The 14,373-nt window shown below is 38.5% G+C and overlaps 1 protein-coding gene across 5 annotated transcripts in view; it reads right to left on the reverse strand.

Moving 5' to 3' along the window:
* The window catches only part of FLRT2 (fibronectin leucine rich transmembrane protein 2), a 65,360-nt gene that overhangs the window by 48,100 nt on the left and 2,887 nt on the right, over window positions 1-14,373 (reverse strand). The window contains exon 1 of one of the 5 annotated variants that reach the window (XM_051806729.1): window positions 13,961-14,126. The exons of 1 other annotated variant lie outside the window; for it this stretch is intronic. The gene's annotated coding sequence lies outside the window, so the exon portion shown is untranslated. 3 more of the 5 variants (XM_051806732.1, XM_051806731.1, XM_051806733.1) reach the window with 3 other exon arrangements.

A 14,373-nucleotide genomic window follows, 5' to 3' on the forward strand; every position in this document is an offset into this window, starting at 1 on the left:
AAAGGGAGATTTGCTTCTTGTTAGATCAGCTCTAATCTCATTTTCCCACAGTTTAAAATGACAGCTTTGTACTGATATCTAGTAGTGAACCTGTAGACTCCTTCCTAAAGTAGTTCTCTCTGATAGAAGACCTTAAAATAAGATAGAATCACAGGACCATGAAAGTACAACACATTAATCTTGGTGGGAAGACCTAGGTTTCAATATATCTAGACTTTTAAGCATTAGAGGTTACAATGGTAGGTACAGAGACACAGAGAAAGAGAGCAAGGGTGAGAGATGCTGTATATTACATTTCTAGAAGAACAATCCCTTCAGAGTAACTTTTGCAACACTGCCATTTGCAGTTGGAATATGCAGGGCAATTGATGTCATTTTGCTAATTACTTATCTAGATTGTGCATATGTATAAAGTCAGTGAAGCCATAAATATGATCAATGCACTTGTCAATAACAAGGTGTACAAACCACTGCCCTGAATTTCATGATCACAAAGGAATTTAAAGCTTTGCACTTCTGACTGACCAGGTCTCATGTTGTGTATTAATAATTCTCGGCATGACATAAAGACATTTGATATTATCAAACACTTCAGAATTCTTTTGTCATGGCAGTTTTCTCTGAAGTTTTACATATTGGTGGTAGGCTACTACAGCAGTGAGTAGAGTAAGATCACAGAACAGAATAGAACGTGGCTCATTATTATTCACATTGTTTTATATCTAGTTGTAAAACACTATATTAGTTTCTATAAAGAAAACTACTATCAAAATGGATACATTTATTCTTAGACATTAACTGTCTCTGGGGTACTACGGAAATTTGTACTGGAAAAAGGTTGCTAAATCCTGAATGAGAAGACATCACCAGTAACCAGCTAGCAAAGCTCCACACACTTTGCTGTCCATTTCTGTTTGGAGTCAAGAGTGTAAAGTCTCACTTTAAATTCTGGAGGTAAATATTCCCCTGCAAAGCAGCAGTACTAAATTATCTCCAGTAACATTATAGCAATTTTCTCATGCTGTTCTTATGTTTCTTAGACTATACCATCATCAGACTATGCACAACTATAAGCATAGCTGAAATTTAAAAATAGCAAAATAATAGAGGACCTCTGTCATTATTCTCCCTCCTCCTGCAGTAAAGAGTTCCTGCAGCAAAAGAAATTATTTAATTCATTAAAACTGGTAGGTTCGAAATTTAATGCAAGCACCAAAAGCCTAGAGTTGCATTCATAAAACTATTATATTTGTAGTTCTCTAGAAGAAGGAGGTGAGGGTTAGGCTGGTAAATTTTTAGAGCCATATTACAGGCCCACAATGGTCATATGCATGTGAAAATCAAGCTTCATTAGATACAGTGATGGTGGAATGCATGAAAAATGTCATGGAAAACATGTCAGTCACAATGGGCATAGCAATTGCTATGAGACAGATATAAGAAACATAACTGCAGTATAAACAGATGTCTCAATAAATTACTTAACTGTGTTCACATATGACTCTGAAACTCCAAACTGTGAGGCAAATAACTAGAGCAGTACTGTAAACCTGACTTTAGGTAGTGGTATGACCAAGCATTTCCTTAAATCACCAGTTAAATCAAGAAAAGAAATATTTACTCTGTGTGAGAGATTTGAAGAGCAGGGTCCTCTATTGATTCTGAGGCAGCCAGGGCACAAACAGCAGTGTCGGCTCCCAGACTGCAATCCCTTCCCCTTATTGCTAAAGAAAGGAAGGCTGGCCTAGAGTCATGATTCAACAAGGAGCTCAACAGAGAAGTTTTCTGTTTTATGTTGTGGATATTCAGCTGTTGTAAACTGGTCGAGCCCTGATTTATGTAAGTGCTACACATCTAATATCAAGCAGCCTTCCGAATCTGCTTATGCGTCAGAATTCCTTGACCGAATGCTGTTATTAACTCTTCCTCCTATCTTCTGTTTATTTTTATGCCGGGAAAAATAGTGCAGAGTTTGTTTCTGATAATGTGCTTTTTACAATGACTTGTACAGTGTGACTTAGGCTTACTTCTACTTTGTAAAAACAGAGGAAGAAGAGCATGCGGAGGTAAAAGCACAGTTCGTCCTCCTTACCTAAAAAATCTTTTCACTTCTGACCAGGACTGGAAAAATAAGGCTCTGCTAATAGTGGTAGGTTTACCTGAGTCCATATATCATTTCACATAGATCATGGAAAACTATGCCTGGATTTCAAATAGCAATAAAAAGACTTTGTATTCAGTAGGACAAACCCTGTGTCCTTCTGTCTCCTCGTAAGCTTTATAAACACTGCACTTCTTTTGTTAATTTTTTTAGGCTGTTAGGAAAGATGGATCAGAAGCCATAACATTGTTCCTGTTCTCAGAAATTAAATGTTGACTAGTAAGAAATAATCCAAGGTATTTTAATTTTCACTTGTACTTCATTTTTTTCTGAATTGTCTAATAAAATAACTCCAAATCTGACAAAATTTGAGTTTTCTCCAATTCCCTAAAAACAATTACTTAAAAAACATGTTTAGCTAAATTTTAGTGGTCATTAAAAAGGAAGACAGACACCACTGAGTAAAGCATTGCACACAAGTTCCGTGGTACAGTTTTGCCAGTGCAGTTCAGTCCCACACCTGTCCTGGAACTATTCACACAGCTAATCTATGCGGTAGTTATTCCCGTGTGGGCAACTATCCATGAGAGGCTTGACTGAGACCAGCCAACTTCATTTGCCTTGTGTTTTATTACTCACAGGAAGCTTGATCTGAAAGAATTAAGGGCTAACATGTTAACTCATACAGTGCCATTTTTACACTGAGCTTTTTCTTCTCTTTTATAGTCAAAGTAACTGAATTCTAGTCAGATTCTTTATCAGACTTTCTGAAAGATTACAAGAAAGCAAACAACTAGAGTTACATATTGTTCCAAGTATTATTGCTACCAGAACACTCATGAAGAAGGCTGATATTTTAAAAAAAATTGCACACCCTCACTAACAAAGCAAGGACATCTATCTTTAGTATAACCTTCACCATAAATTATCTCCTTCCTTCATATTAAGTGCTCAGACTTGGTGCTGATGATGATTGTGGGCATTTGGTGTGCCTGGGGGAAGAGAAATGCCAACCCTCCCATATGTACATGCACAGGGAGTTTCTGCAGCTATTGCCAGTTTAGTCCTCAGTGTGTACCACTGCTTGTTCCCTCTCTCTTTTCAGAATCCAATGCTGAATTCTGCCTTGCCTTCAGCTCCAAGAGGCAAAAGCATACTTGCAGACCATAACGTAGAGTTTGATCAATGTTTGACCTAGCCAGTGATTTAATCAACAGGACAGCATGAATGCGCTGATGACGCAGAAGAAACATCACAATTCTGTATGTTACAGTGCACAATGAACACTTCCTTCAGCATTTTTCTTATAAGTAACAATAATAAAGACCTACTTCAAGGTTATTTGCTCCCTTAGCATTGTCCCCATTGTTCCTCTAACTCAGTCTTTTTTTTGTCACATAAAGGTTCTCTATCTCTCTCAGATGAGAGGTCTAAAAAAAAAGAAAAAAGAAAGTTGCTAGGACCTATATTATATTTTAAATAACAAATAATATTAATTATTTTCTCTTGATATATCCATGTAAAGCAGACATTCTGTGTATAAATCTACTTCTGAGAGGAAAATTTGAGACTAGTTTCTCACTAATTGCTTTATCCATCCCATGGTTAACATGCAGAGTTTCTAAGGTCACAAAAATGAGAACATGGACTAACATTGAGGGAATAGGCTGAAGAGCAACAACCCAGACTCACAAAACCCGTAAAGCTTCTGTTCTAGAAGTAATACACTCTAAGACAGCATTAGCTCTTTGTGATAATTCCAATGTGCCATGCGCACCAGAGAAACAACTGGAGGAATGCCACAAATCCTTTCCTCTTGCCTCAGCTTCTCCCCTAGATGGTACATTGTCCTACCTCTCCCTCTCATGTCAGCTGTCTTCTTCTCAGATGAATAACAGCTTAGGTTAAAACTGTGATGATTAGGAAGCTCCAATTTCCTGTTCTGTTGCACAGAGAGTTGTTTATCTCTGCACTTCATTTAGTCTGAACAATTTCGATTACTCACTTTCATCCTGTTTCCCCACAGTTATTTTCTAGTCACTTTCCCTTTCCTGCTTTTATCATCCCTTCGCACAATACTGCAATGCTTGACCTTCAAAAATGATATGAGAAATATTTAAATGAAAATAAAAGCTTCCATGAGCATTATTATTTCAGTTTTGATAGTATCTTTAGGATACTCATGTCCTCAATGCACCTGACATGACAGACATAAGAGGATGAACTCCAGCTTAAAAGAGAGATCCTTCTTAGCTGAAGAGCTAACTAAAAATTCTGATTCGGCCTATGCTGCTGCATGTATTTGAAAAATAAAGAGACAGTGAGAGAGAGAGAAACAGGAAAGAATATAAATGTATGTCAATAAAAGGCAATGGGAGTGTAAGTTTCACAGCAAGGCTCCAGATCTTTGCATTATTTCTTCTTGTAGTGAGCAGGAGATGATCTTTTAGTGCAGCATTGAAGGAGTTAAAAAGAATGCCTTTTGACAAACACGACTATCGATCAACACAAACAATCTACAACGCTATATTTAAACACCCCTTCCCAAGACTGCCAAATATTTCTTCACAAGACCTAAGCAACCTGTGAACTGACACTGATATTATCTGAAATTTAAAGGTGTTTATTCTCTTAGTGCTTAAAAAGGATCATCTTTCTGCAGCTGTTTGGCTAGACTGTAGGATGACTTCTCTCAGTCAGTACATGCATAACCAGACAATCATTCAGCAGCTTGTAAAATATGATTGCATATGAGATATTGATGGCCTAAAGGAAGTTCTGAATATCAGAAGTTTATAATTAGAATACCTATGCATTTGATCCAATAGAGTTTCCATCAATGTCACAGAGATGAGTGGTTATGAATTTCACAGTCATCTCTCCTTGTACGGACTGATTTATGTACTTTCAACTTTGGACAAATGAAGGCTGAAGAATTAAAGCAAAACCCTTCTACATAGAGAGCTCCTTATCCTTTGAGGGGTTCTGAAATTTATAATTGCCTCTCTTGGTGCTCAGGATCAAGCTCCACAGTTGGTAACTCATGACCTATTTATGCTCATGCCATCCATACACTTTCAGTCATTCTGTCCTCTTATCTGTAAATTCACAGTCATACCATGTAGGATGTGTGGATCTGCCGATAAGACATTTTTGCAGGAAAGAGAATCTGGGTAGATCAACAGTTCTGTTGCCAGAGCTGCTGGCAGCACCTCTAACATTTCATTTATTCCAGATTTATAAAGGTCCACTGTGCTGATCTGAGGATAGAGCTGAGGGTTTGACTTCTGTGATAATAGACTACCTAGTTGAAACCTGTATATCGTACTAAATATAAAGTTAAATAGATACTGATAAGATTATCCACTGTGGGTCAGAAAACAACCATCTTGTTGGCACTGACATTCCCATAGTTCCTGAGCTGTGGGCTTGGGTTTCCTTCAACTTTGCTCTTGGTTTGGCTTTGTTTTGTTGGGGGGGAGGTGTTGGTTATTTTCTTCATCTTTATTTAATTTTCAATCACTGCATTTTGCTGGAATAATTAAAAATTAAGGTTCTGGTGTATCACACAAACTTTTAAAACTGCATTGAACAGAGTACTACTTGTGAAAACTGTTCTCTATTAACTGCGGAAGAAAAGCACTAGGGTAGAAAACAAACAAACTGGAAAAACTCATATATAATTTCTATTTCAAAGTTCTGCAGTACCACTGATTGCCCTACTACCTAGTTAAATAATAAAAAAAAAAGGAAAATGCTAACTAAACTTCAGAAGGAAATAGATTTTGCTAAATGACCTTTTGACATTCTAATTCTCTTGAAATCTTTTTTTTTTTTTTTTACATTTTGTTTGTGGGTGTCCCTGTATGCATCAACGTGCATTTTTATCATTATAAATACGTAATATCACATGAATAAAAAAGAGATTTTTACAGTCATCATGGCTAGGCTTTGCGAACGAAGATTTGGGAAGGTCTCTACCCACGTTTGTTGCAAGCGCGTTGGTGGCTAAAAAGGCCAATACGAGACAGGCATGTCCAGTTGCAGAAGGCACAGTAGAAAGACTCCTTAGGTGGTATATTCTTCAAGGCACGATTCTTTCTGCATTGCCTTTTCTCCTCAAGGGTGATCCTGCGTGCTTTCTCAAAAGCAAATTATTTTTTTATAGTGCACAACATAGATAAAGCAATTGGAGTAACCTTACTGTCAGATGCTCTGCCACAGATGCTTAGGCATCTGTGGGCAACTAAAAGGGACTTGGCTCTGTCTGTGGCATTCAAAGTGTACATTGTTAAAAGAATGAGAGGTATCCGTTATGTTTCTTTCCTAATTAATTTCTAAATATTTTCAAAGCTATAGAGGTAGACATATCTCTCCCTGTTATTCTGTTGCACGACTTCTAAAGAATAAGTTTTAAAACTGATTTTGTCATACAGTAAAAGTAATTTCTCAAATAAAAAAAAAAAAGAAAAAGAGACTTCTACTGACAAAACGCATTTTCAATTTACTGTTGAACTGTTGCAAGAAGCAGCTCTTCACTGAACAGCATGGCCCAGGGCCAGAATGAGCTATTTCAAAAATCACTGTCGGGCATATACCAATTTGATTTACAGGATTTAGCAATGTAGTTGGGAATAACTCTGTGTGCCTATGTGATCATGTTCTGTTAAATTTTAGCAGTCCCTAACTGTATACTCATCTGCAGTGTGAGGAAATTTGTTGTTAGACTACTAAATTTGTTTTAAAAGAGGAGAAATTTACAGGTTGAATAATGGCAGTTTTTGTTTGTTTAGTTCATTTTGTGTTGGAGATTAATTTTCTACGGGCAGTTCAAAGGATAAAATGACAAAATATTGAAAACACTTAAATCAAGAATGAAAATGGTATGAGTATACTAGAGAAATAAGTGTGAGCTGTTGGTTAGCCTTATATGTCTTTTCTATCTCCAATTTCTCTTCAATAAATAATGTGGAGGCTTACAGTACGCATGATGCAATATGCATACAGAGCAATAAAGTATTAAATTGATCCACCTGATCCAGGATAACACCAATTTAGGTATCAAAGTGATTTTTTTTTACATACTTGTAACAAATTATGAAACTTGTCAGCAAGTTTTCAACTGATACGACTCAAGAAATAATGTTTAGTCTTGGAGCATTTGCAACTAACTCCAAAGATAAGTGGTTAAAGATAAGTTAAACCTAGATGAGCCAATGAGGTGGCCTGTGAAACGAGACGAACAAGACTGTTAAATAGAGTACATTTAGTTGGATGCAAATCTCTCCATGACACAAGAAGCACCACCTAGGAAAAACTTCCTAGATCACAAATTAAATTATAATGTACTACTAACAAATATCCTTCATTTAGAGACACCTCATATGGTTTCAATTAGCATTTCAGGTATGCAACATGCTCACTAAAACCACCTCACTTACCAAAATTCATTAAGTGATATGCTCACCTGATGCCTAGTCTACAGATAGTTTTTAAAGAAGTATACCTATGCAGGCTGTGCCTGTAACAAACACATACACTGCTATAATCCTAATAGAGATGTAATCCTAGTAATTTAAACTACTTGTACCTACATAGCTTGTTTTCTCATACACACATGAAGAAACTACTAATGAAAGCATATATACACTAGGATAACCATAGACACACTCTTGGGGTTGTATCATCTTCAATTACAGCTCCATGACATCACTTTTGGGTATTCAAATTATTACTCACATGAGTAATCTCTAATCATGAGAAGAGTGCCTGTGAAATTAACTTGCCAGTGAAAGAAAGAATGATTGAGTCTGGAATCAAATACATTGACTTAAAATGCAGTACTACAGCCGTGAAGTTCTATTTCACAAGCACAGGTAAGTTTGCTACAGACTCTTTCCACTGACCTTGGGAACAATACATCTTGGGAGTAATACATCTTGGGAGCACCTCGGCTTTTTTTACCCAGTACAGAAACTTCCAACACTGGAGGAAAAATGTTTTTCCTATTGTTTAATTTGATTTGCAGTTCACCAACAAAATCAATTTAAAATTAATTATATACACTTTGAAGGGGCTGAGGGAGATCTTTGTGACTACAGACAAAGTCACAGTCATCTATATATGTAACACATACACAAACTGTATATATGCATTTATATACGTATAAAATCTGCACTTCTTTTTCAAAAATGCATGTTAAATCTTTTGTTCTATCAGTAGGATATTAATATAAAATAATTATTATTTTTGTTATATTAGTTTCCAATGACATTGTGAATGTCACCTTCTTATGCAGGAAATCTTAAGAGAAATAAATGTTTGTCACTCTGAACCTACAAGTCTGTAGTTGATGATCCTATGACTGCAGCTTGACCATGGTTTGATCCCCTGCAACCTGTGTGAAGATTGAAGACTGTGCATGAGCATCACCAAAGTCTCCCAGCAGTGCTAGGACAACGCTGTGTCCCTTCCCCACAAAGGCAACGCTTTTTAACGTGATGTCTCTTGTCTAACTCTTATGGAACAGCTTGGTGAGGTATGAGCTACTAGTGTTGCTATGTGGGGCAGGACTGGAAGTACTGTCAGGAAAAGCTCTACTCTTTAATTTAATTTCCCCTGTTGGTGTTGATGGAGGAATGACAAAAGCTGCCAGTGGGAACTGGAAGTGACGCTGCCACACGCTGATTTCAGTTCTCTGGAGGTGCTGGTGAAGCTTTTGATTCAGAGCTCTGACCTTTCCTGCTCTTAACAGGTCATGTAGTACTTCCATACAGTTTACAGTATTTACTACAAGAGAAGTGTCTAGCCTGCCCAGACCTTCCTGAACACAGAAGTACATGACAGTGAATGGCTAATAAATCAGATATGGAATCCCAACGTCTTTTGCTTGTAATTCTCCCTCGAGATTCCCAACATTAAAAAAGTATTGACAGTTTTGTCTGAAGAGAGACTGTGGAAAAGTTTCAGATTAATTTACTCATCTAGCATGTTTTCAGGAAAGAATTAGTTCGATGTGTATAAGATATCTTAAGATAATTACATTACCAATGACAACTTGGACAAAGTAAGGAAGTTTGACTTCTGTCCCTTCATCCAAACATTTTCACTGTGATATAGTCACAAATAAATGAGGATAAAAGGAACTAAATACTGTATTCTGTGGCTCAAGACATATCTCTGCCTGGGCCGGGATTTGAAAAACCACATTGAAGACCATTACAGTAATCTACAGATTATTGCCCTAACTACCTCTCAAAATTATTCTTTTTCTTTGCGATGTTTTGCAGTCTTTAATCCACAACTGTTGCAGAAAATTACAATGATAATTTATAGTGTGAATGTTTAGGAGTGTGAATGTTTAGCTGATGTTTAGGAGTTAGGAAAGCAGCCTGTTCACTTGAAGGCCAGAATATTATCTGTGACCTTTAATATTCTGCTTAGCAAGGAGCAGATCCTACTGACCAGGACCTGTAGGAAGCAAGTCACCTCTCACCTGGGGCCAAAGTAAAACCATCACTTTGCAGGACCAAGTCTAGCAATGATCAGATCCTGTACATCAAAAACCTATTGAGTTTTGTCTGCAAGGATTTGAGAATCAGTTTCAAAGACAGTACCTTTGAATGATTAACAATTTTCTGCACCATATGTCTTTATAAATACATCCTTGCATTAAACTAGGTTAGAAAACAGTTTATTTTTAAATAAAATATACTAAATAAAGCAGTTATAGCTTGAAGTAAAATATACAGGAGATTGTTTATAGGTAGAGCTGAGAGATAACATAAGATTTCTTTTTAGAAAGGATACTTTATGGATCTCGTTCTGCATCATTAAGTTTTCTGGAATGCTGAATAGAGCATGATGGATTGGTTTTAAGTTGTTGCTAGTATTTAATTTTGGTTCAGTTCAAGGGGCCATGTCAGAAGAAAGAATCAAAGATGGAAAAAAACAGCCAACCAAACAAAAATCTGTGAACTGGGTAAATCACCAATTAAAAAAAAAAAAAAAGTATAAGAAGGTCCCAACACTTTCACCAGTGGCTGAAAACATCAGATTAAATTGCACTATTCCTGAGGCATATTGCTTGATGTGACTAGAATATAATTTGTTAAACAGAGAACAGTTTTTGCTTCAAAAAATTATTTCCTATCATCTATGCATTACGGTTTAGGATTGTTTAAAATAAATGAATAAAACATACCTGTCAAGAAACATATTTTAATGATGATCTTTTTGTGGTTGTTTTTCTTTAAAAGAAGTCAATTACTTGGAAAGTGTAGGTTACATATAACTGTAGGGGAACTAAAACTCATATCTTCAGTGTATGTTAAAGTTAGACCTTTATAAAAAATAACAACTATATATTATTCTTTCCTACTGGGTTTTTTTAATAAGAGAAAAATACAAATATTTGTTTTACAAAAAGAAAAGAAGACATTTTTATACCTCTGGGGCAAGTTCCAACTCTTTTGGTTTCTTAAGGAAATAAATAAATAGCATTGTCAGAAAGACTCCTAAAAAGACTGCCCAAGAGGGAGTGAAGGAAACACCTAAAGACATCATATTACCATGTGCTGAGGTAATCAACTACAATTTGGTAAATGTCAAACAGTGGTATTCATCTACTCAAAGATTTTGCTGATCAAGTCCTTAACTGCCATTTACAATCACTAACAAAAACATGGACTATAGCTGTGGATATAAACAAGAGACAAATTAGTACTGGGAAGCTGGGTTTAATAATCCCCTAAAAGAGTCCATCTGTTTATAAAGACCCCTTTTTCCTTGATCTCTGACATGCATTCCTAATGTAGACACAGCTGGATTTTTTTTTTATTTTTTTTTACATTTTTGAAACACCCTGCTACTATAAACTCTACTTATAGTATATCTGGTCTGAGTGTTTGTCTCAAGTTTCAGTTATTATGTAAGCACTGGGGGGCAATAAAATGTCACACAAGTTCAGCCTGCTTTAGAGTAAGTATCAAAACATGAGACAGACATAAATGCAATCCCTTTAGTAATGATGTTCAATACCATTAGATGTACCACTTCGTATTTTTCTGATTCTTGTAAATATTCATCATATTATCACTGGAATAGCTGGAATAGGTACAAAGCTCTTTCAAAGTTCTGGATTCATGTTTGGACTGGAGTTTGTTTTTCTTATTCTCCTGTTTAAAACACTAGGAAATCACATTGTCTGTAATGGTTATGAGATTGATAATCTGACAAACTAGGTGATTTGCAAGTATAAAACACCAAAACAATGTATAGTCTGTGTTTCCAATCCACTCTGGTGAAGAAAAAGGGAAAAAAAAAACATTGACTATACACTTCTCACAGATAGAGGTCACTAATGGACTAGATTTGAATCTGTCTGCTTAGAGCCTGAAAGTTACATGAAAGTATCCTACACAAAAATGAACTCGTTTTGAGATTAAAGAGGTAGCAGAAATGATTAAGAAATAAAGCCCTCACCTTCCTGGAAACAATATTATCTTAAGTGTGCCTTCTTTCTAGTTCTTTAAATGGAAAGTGCAGTACAGGAAAAGCCTGATAGTGGTACTTATTTTCTTCACTTGGTAAAACTATGTCTTCTCTCCTTCTTTGCTGTGGGAAGGGTAGGGAAGTCAGCCCTAATGACATCCTACATTTTAGATACTGCTATTTTAAGAGTTAAATGCAAGCACATTCTTGATTCTTGAAGGAAAGCATACCCTATGTAATGCAGATTCCAACTGGGAGGGTGTAGGGTTGCGTAAAGGAGATATGTCTACATTCTAAATCAAACTATCCAGCAGGTCAGGATATAAATGTGACTTGTAATAGTGGCTCAAATTAGATCCAGACTTCTCAAAAGCAAACACAGACAACATCACCTTATACAAAATATAGAGTGTATACGTATGTGAGGAGCGACTCTTAAGAACACTGGGTGCATTCCAGCACGATTTCTTGCTAAAACCTTGGACTTTGAAAGACACTGATAACTGTTCTAGTCACAGGTAGTTTTACAGACACTGTATTTACACAGTGCTCTGACTTATTTCACCTACAGTACTCCAGGCCTGCACTCAACAGCCTTGTTACTGTATCAGGATAGAGAATGACCATTTAAATAGTAGGCCTCTTGAAATCTCTCACATCATTTTCAGAAACAAGATTAACATTTAACATCACTTTTATCATGTAGAAATGGTGCCTTTAAAATTACACCTGTTATATCTTTTTAATTATGCAAAGTTTATGTCTCAAAGATTGCATATATTGACTCTTTACAGGAAGAAAGGAAAGAAAAGTGGATAGAGATGTTTTAGATGTTTTGAAAAAATGCTAGGACAGATTTTTCTCCTCCCAAAAATACACATATCTGAAACCAATTCACTAGTTTCCTCTAAAACTACAAATTTATAAAATTGCTCTTGGTGAAAGACCGTGTCAATGAATGAAGCAAGGAATTAAGTCCATGGAAATTTGTGGGAGTTTTTGTATGGTTAGTTTGGTTTTTTAAACCCAAGCAGTGATCAATCTCAACCTCTAAAGTGGTTCAATTTCCCTGCAAGCACTGTAAAGTTAGATGCAGGAAATAAACCTCTCTTTAACATACATCGTGTCTTCGAGAGAGAGAGGAGCAAGGGGGAGAGAGAGGGAGAGGTCTGACTTGCTTTAGTATCTTTTCCTGCTCCTCATGCAAGGAACCTCTCCCTTTCTATTTAGCTGAGCTCTGCATTGCAAAAAGTAGCATATGAAGAAATCTAATCAGTACCTTCCATACACAGTACAGGAATTTACACGGATTTGTGCCTTGGATTTATTAGCTTACTGTAAGCCTTAAAACAGATTTCCTCCATTAAAATTAATTAAAAGCTCCTGTTGACTGATTCCCACTCCAAAAAGAAGGTGGAGAGTATTATTCTCCTACTTTGCTGATTGTTTGTTTATCTTTTATAGGGTATTATATCATGTTCAAGAGAGGTCATTTCAGCTGCTTGACTTCTTTTTGCGACCTGCTATTTTTTGTTCATACACCATCCCCACCCACCCACTCACACACACACACACACACACACACACACACACACACACACACACACACACACACACACACACACACACCCCAATCCCCGCAGTATTTGTCCCTATTTTGTCAGATCACCATGTAACTCCTCAGGTCTCTGAGTGGCTCCTTTGTATTCCGAAGTCCTGATCCGATTCTCTTAACCTCGCCCCCACCCACTCACCGCCAGCCCCGCTCCGGAGACTGCTCTTGGGGATCTGATGGATCCTCCCGCCGGGTGCAGCTCCCGACTCTCCACGTAGGTTCCTTAATACTTGGCAGCGCCGAGCTAAGCCGACCGCCTCTTCCAAGCAACGCTCACCTCTAAAGATCCCGTTTCTCCGAACCACCTCCCAAATAGTGCTGCTGGTGGTGCTCACACAGGCGCCCTGCCGGTCCCCCTGCCGCAGGGGTAGTGCTTGGCTCTGCCCTCCCCACGGGGTGGGGGCCAGGCTCGGCACCCTCCCGCTCGCCACTGAAATGCGACCGGGAACGCGGGCACCCGGGACCGGCTGCAGCTGCCAGCTCCGCGTCCCGCTCCTGAGCCACACGCTGGCGTAAAATATCCCGGGGACCCTCCTAGCACTTGCCGCCGGCCATTCATAAATCCATGCGTGTGCGTGCCCGGCGCCGCGGATATGGGGCTCTAACGAGGCGGAGGCGATATTTCTGACACAAACTGATCCGGCTCCTCAACTTTGCCATCTCGGAGAAGGCAAAGGGCACCGCGGCTTTAAATCGCCCGGGGCTAGAATTACCAGGAAGGAAAAGAGAGAGAAATGAAAGCCCAACTGTACCTGGCGGCGTCTGGGAATCCCTCGCCGGCACCGATCGTAATCCCCCTCTGCGCCTCTGGCCCCTCACACCAAAACTTTGCGGCCGCCGCTCTTCGGTGGTAGCCTTCGCCTCCCTCCGCCCGGTGCCGCTCCCGGCCGGCCCCGTGGGCCCGTGCCCCACCGGCAGCCTCCGCTCCGAGCGACCCCCGCGCCTCCCGCGCCTTCCTCCGCCCTTACGAGGCGGCGGCATCGTCCTCCCCCCTGATCCGCCACCTCCTCCTCCGGCGCGCAGCCCACGGCTCTGGCATCCCCAACGCACTTTCTCTCCTCTCCTCGCTCTCTCTTCCCCCTGCCGTTCCTCCTTCTCCGGTAAAAAAATAAACCAGAAGGGACCGCGGCTACGCTTGGTCTTGGGGTTTCTTTCTTTCCTGGTT

This window comes from Manacus candei, unplaced genomic scaffold (genome assembly GCF_025592945.1).
Source record: "Manacus candei isolate 608988 ecotype Guabito, Panama unplaced genomic scaffold, ASM2559294v1 h1tg000067l, whole genome shotgun sequence".
Taxonomy (NCBI): Eukaryota; Metazoa; Chordata; class Aves; order Passeriformes; family Pipridae; genus Manacus; species Manacus candei.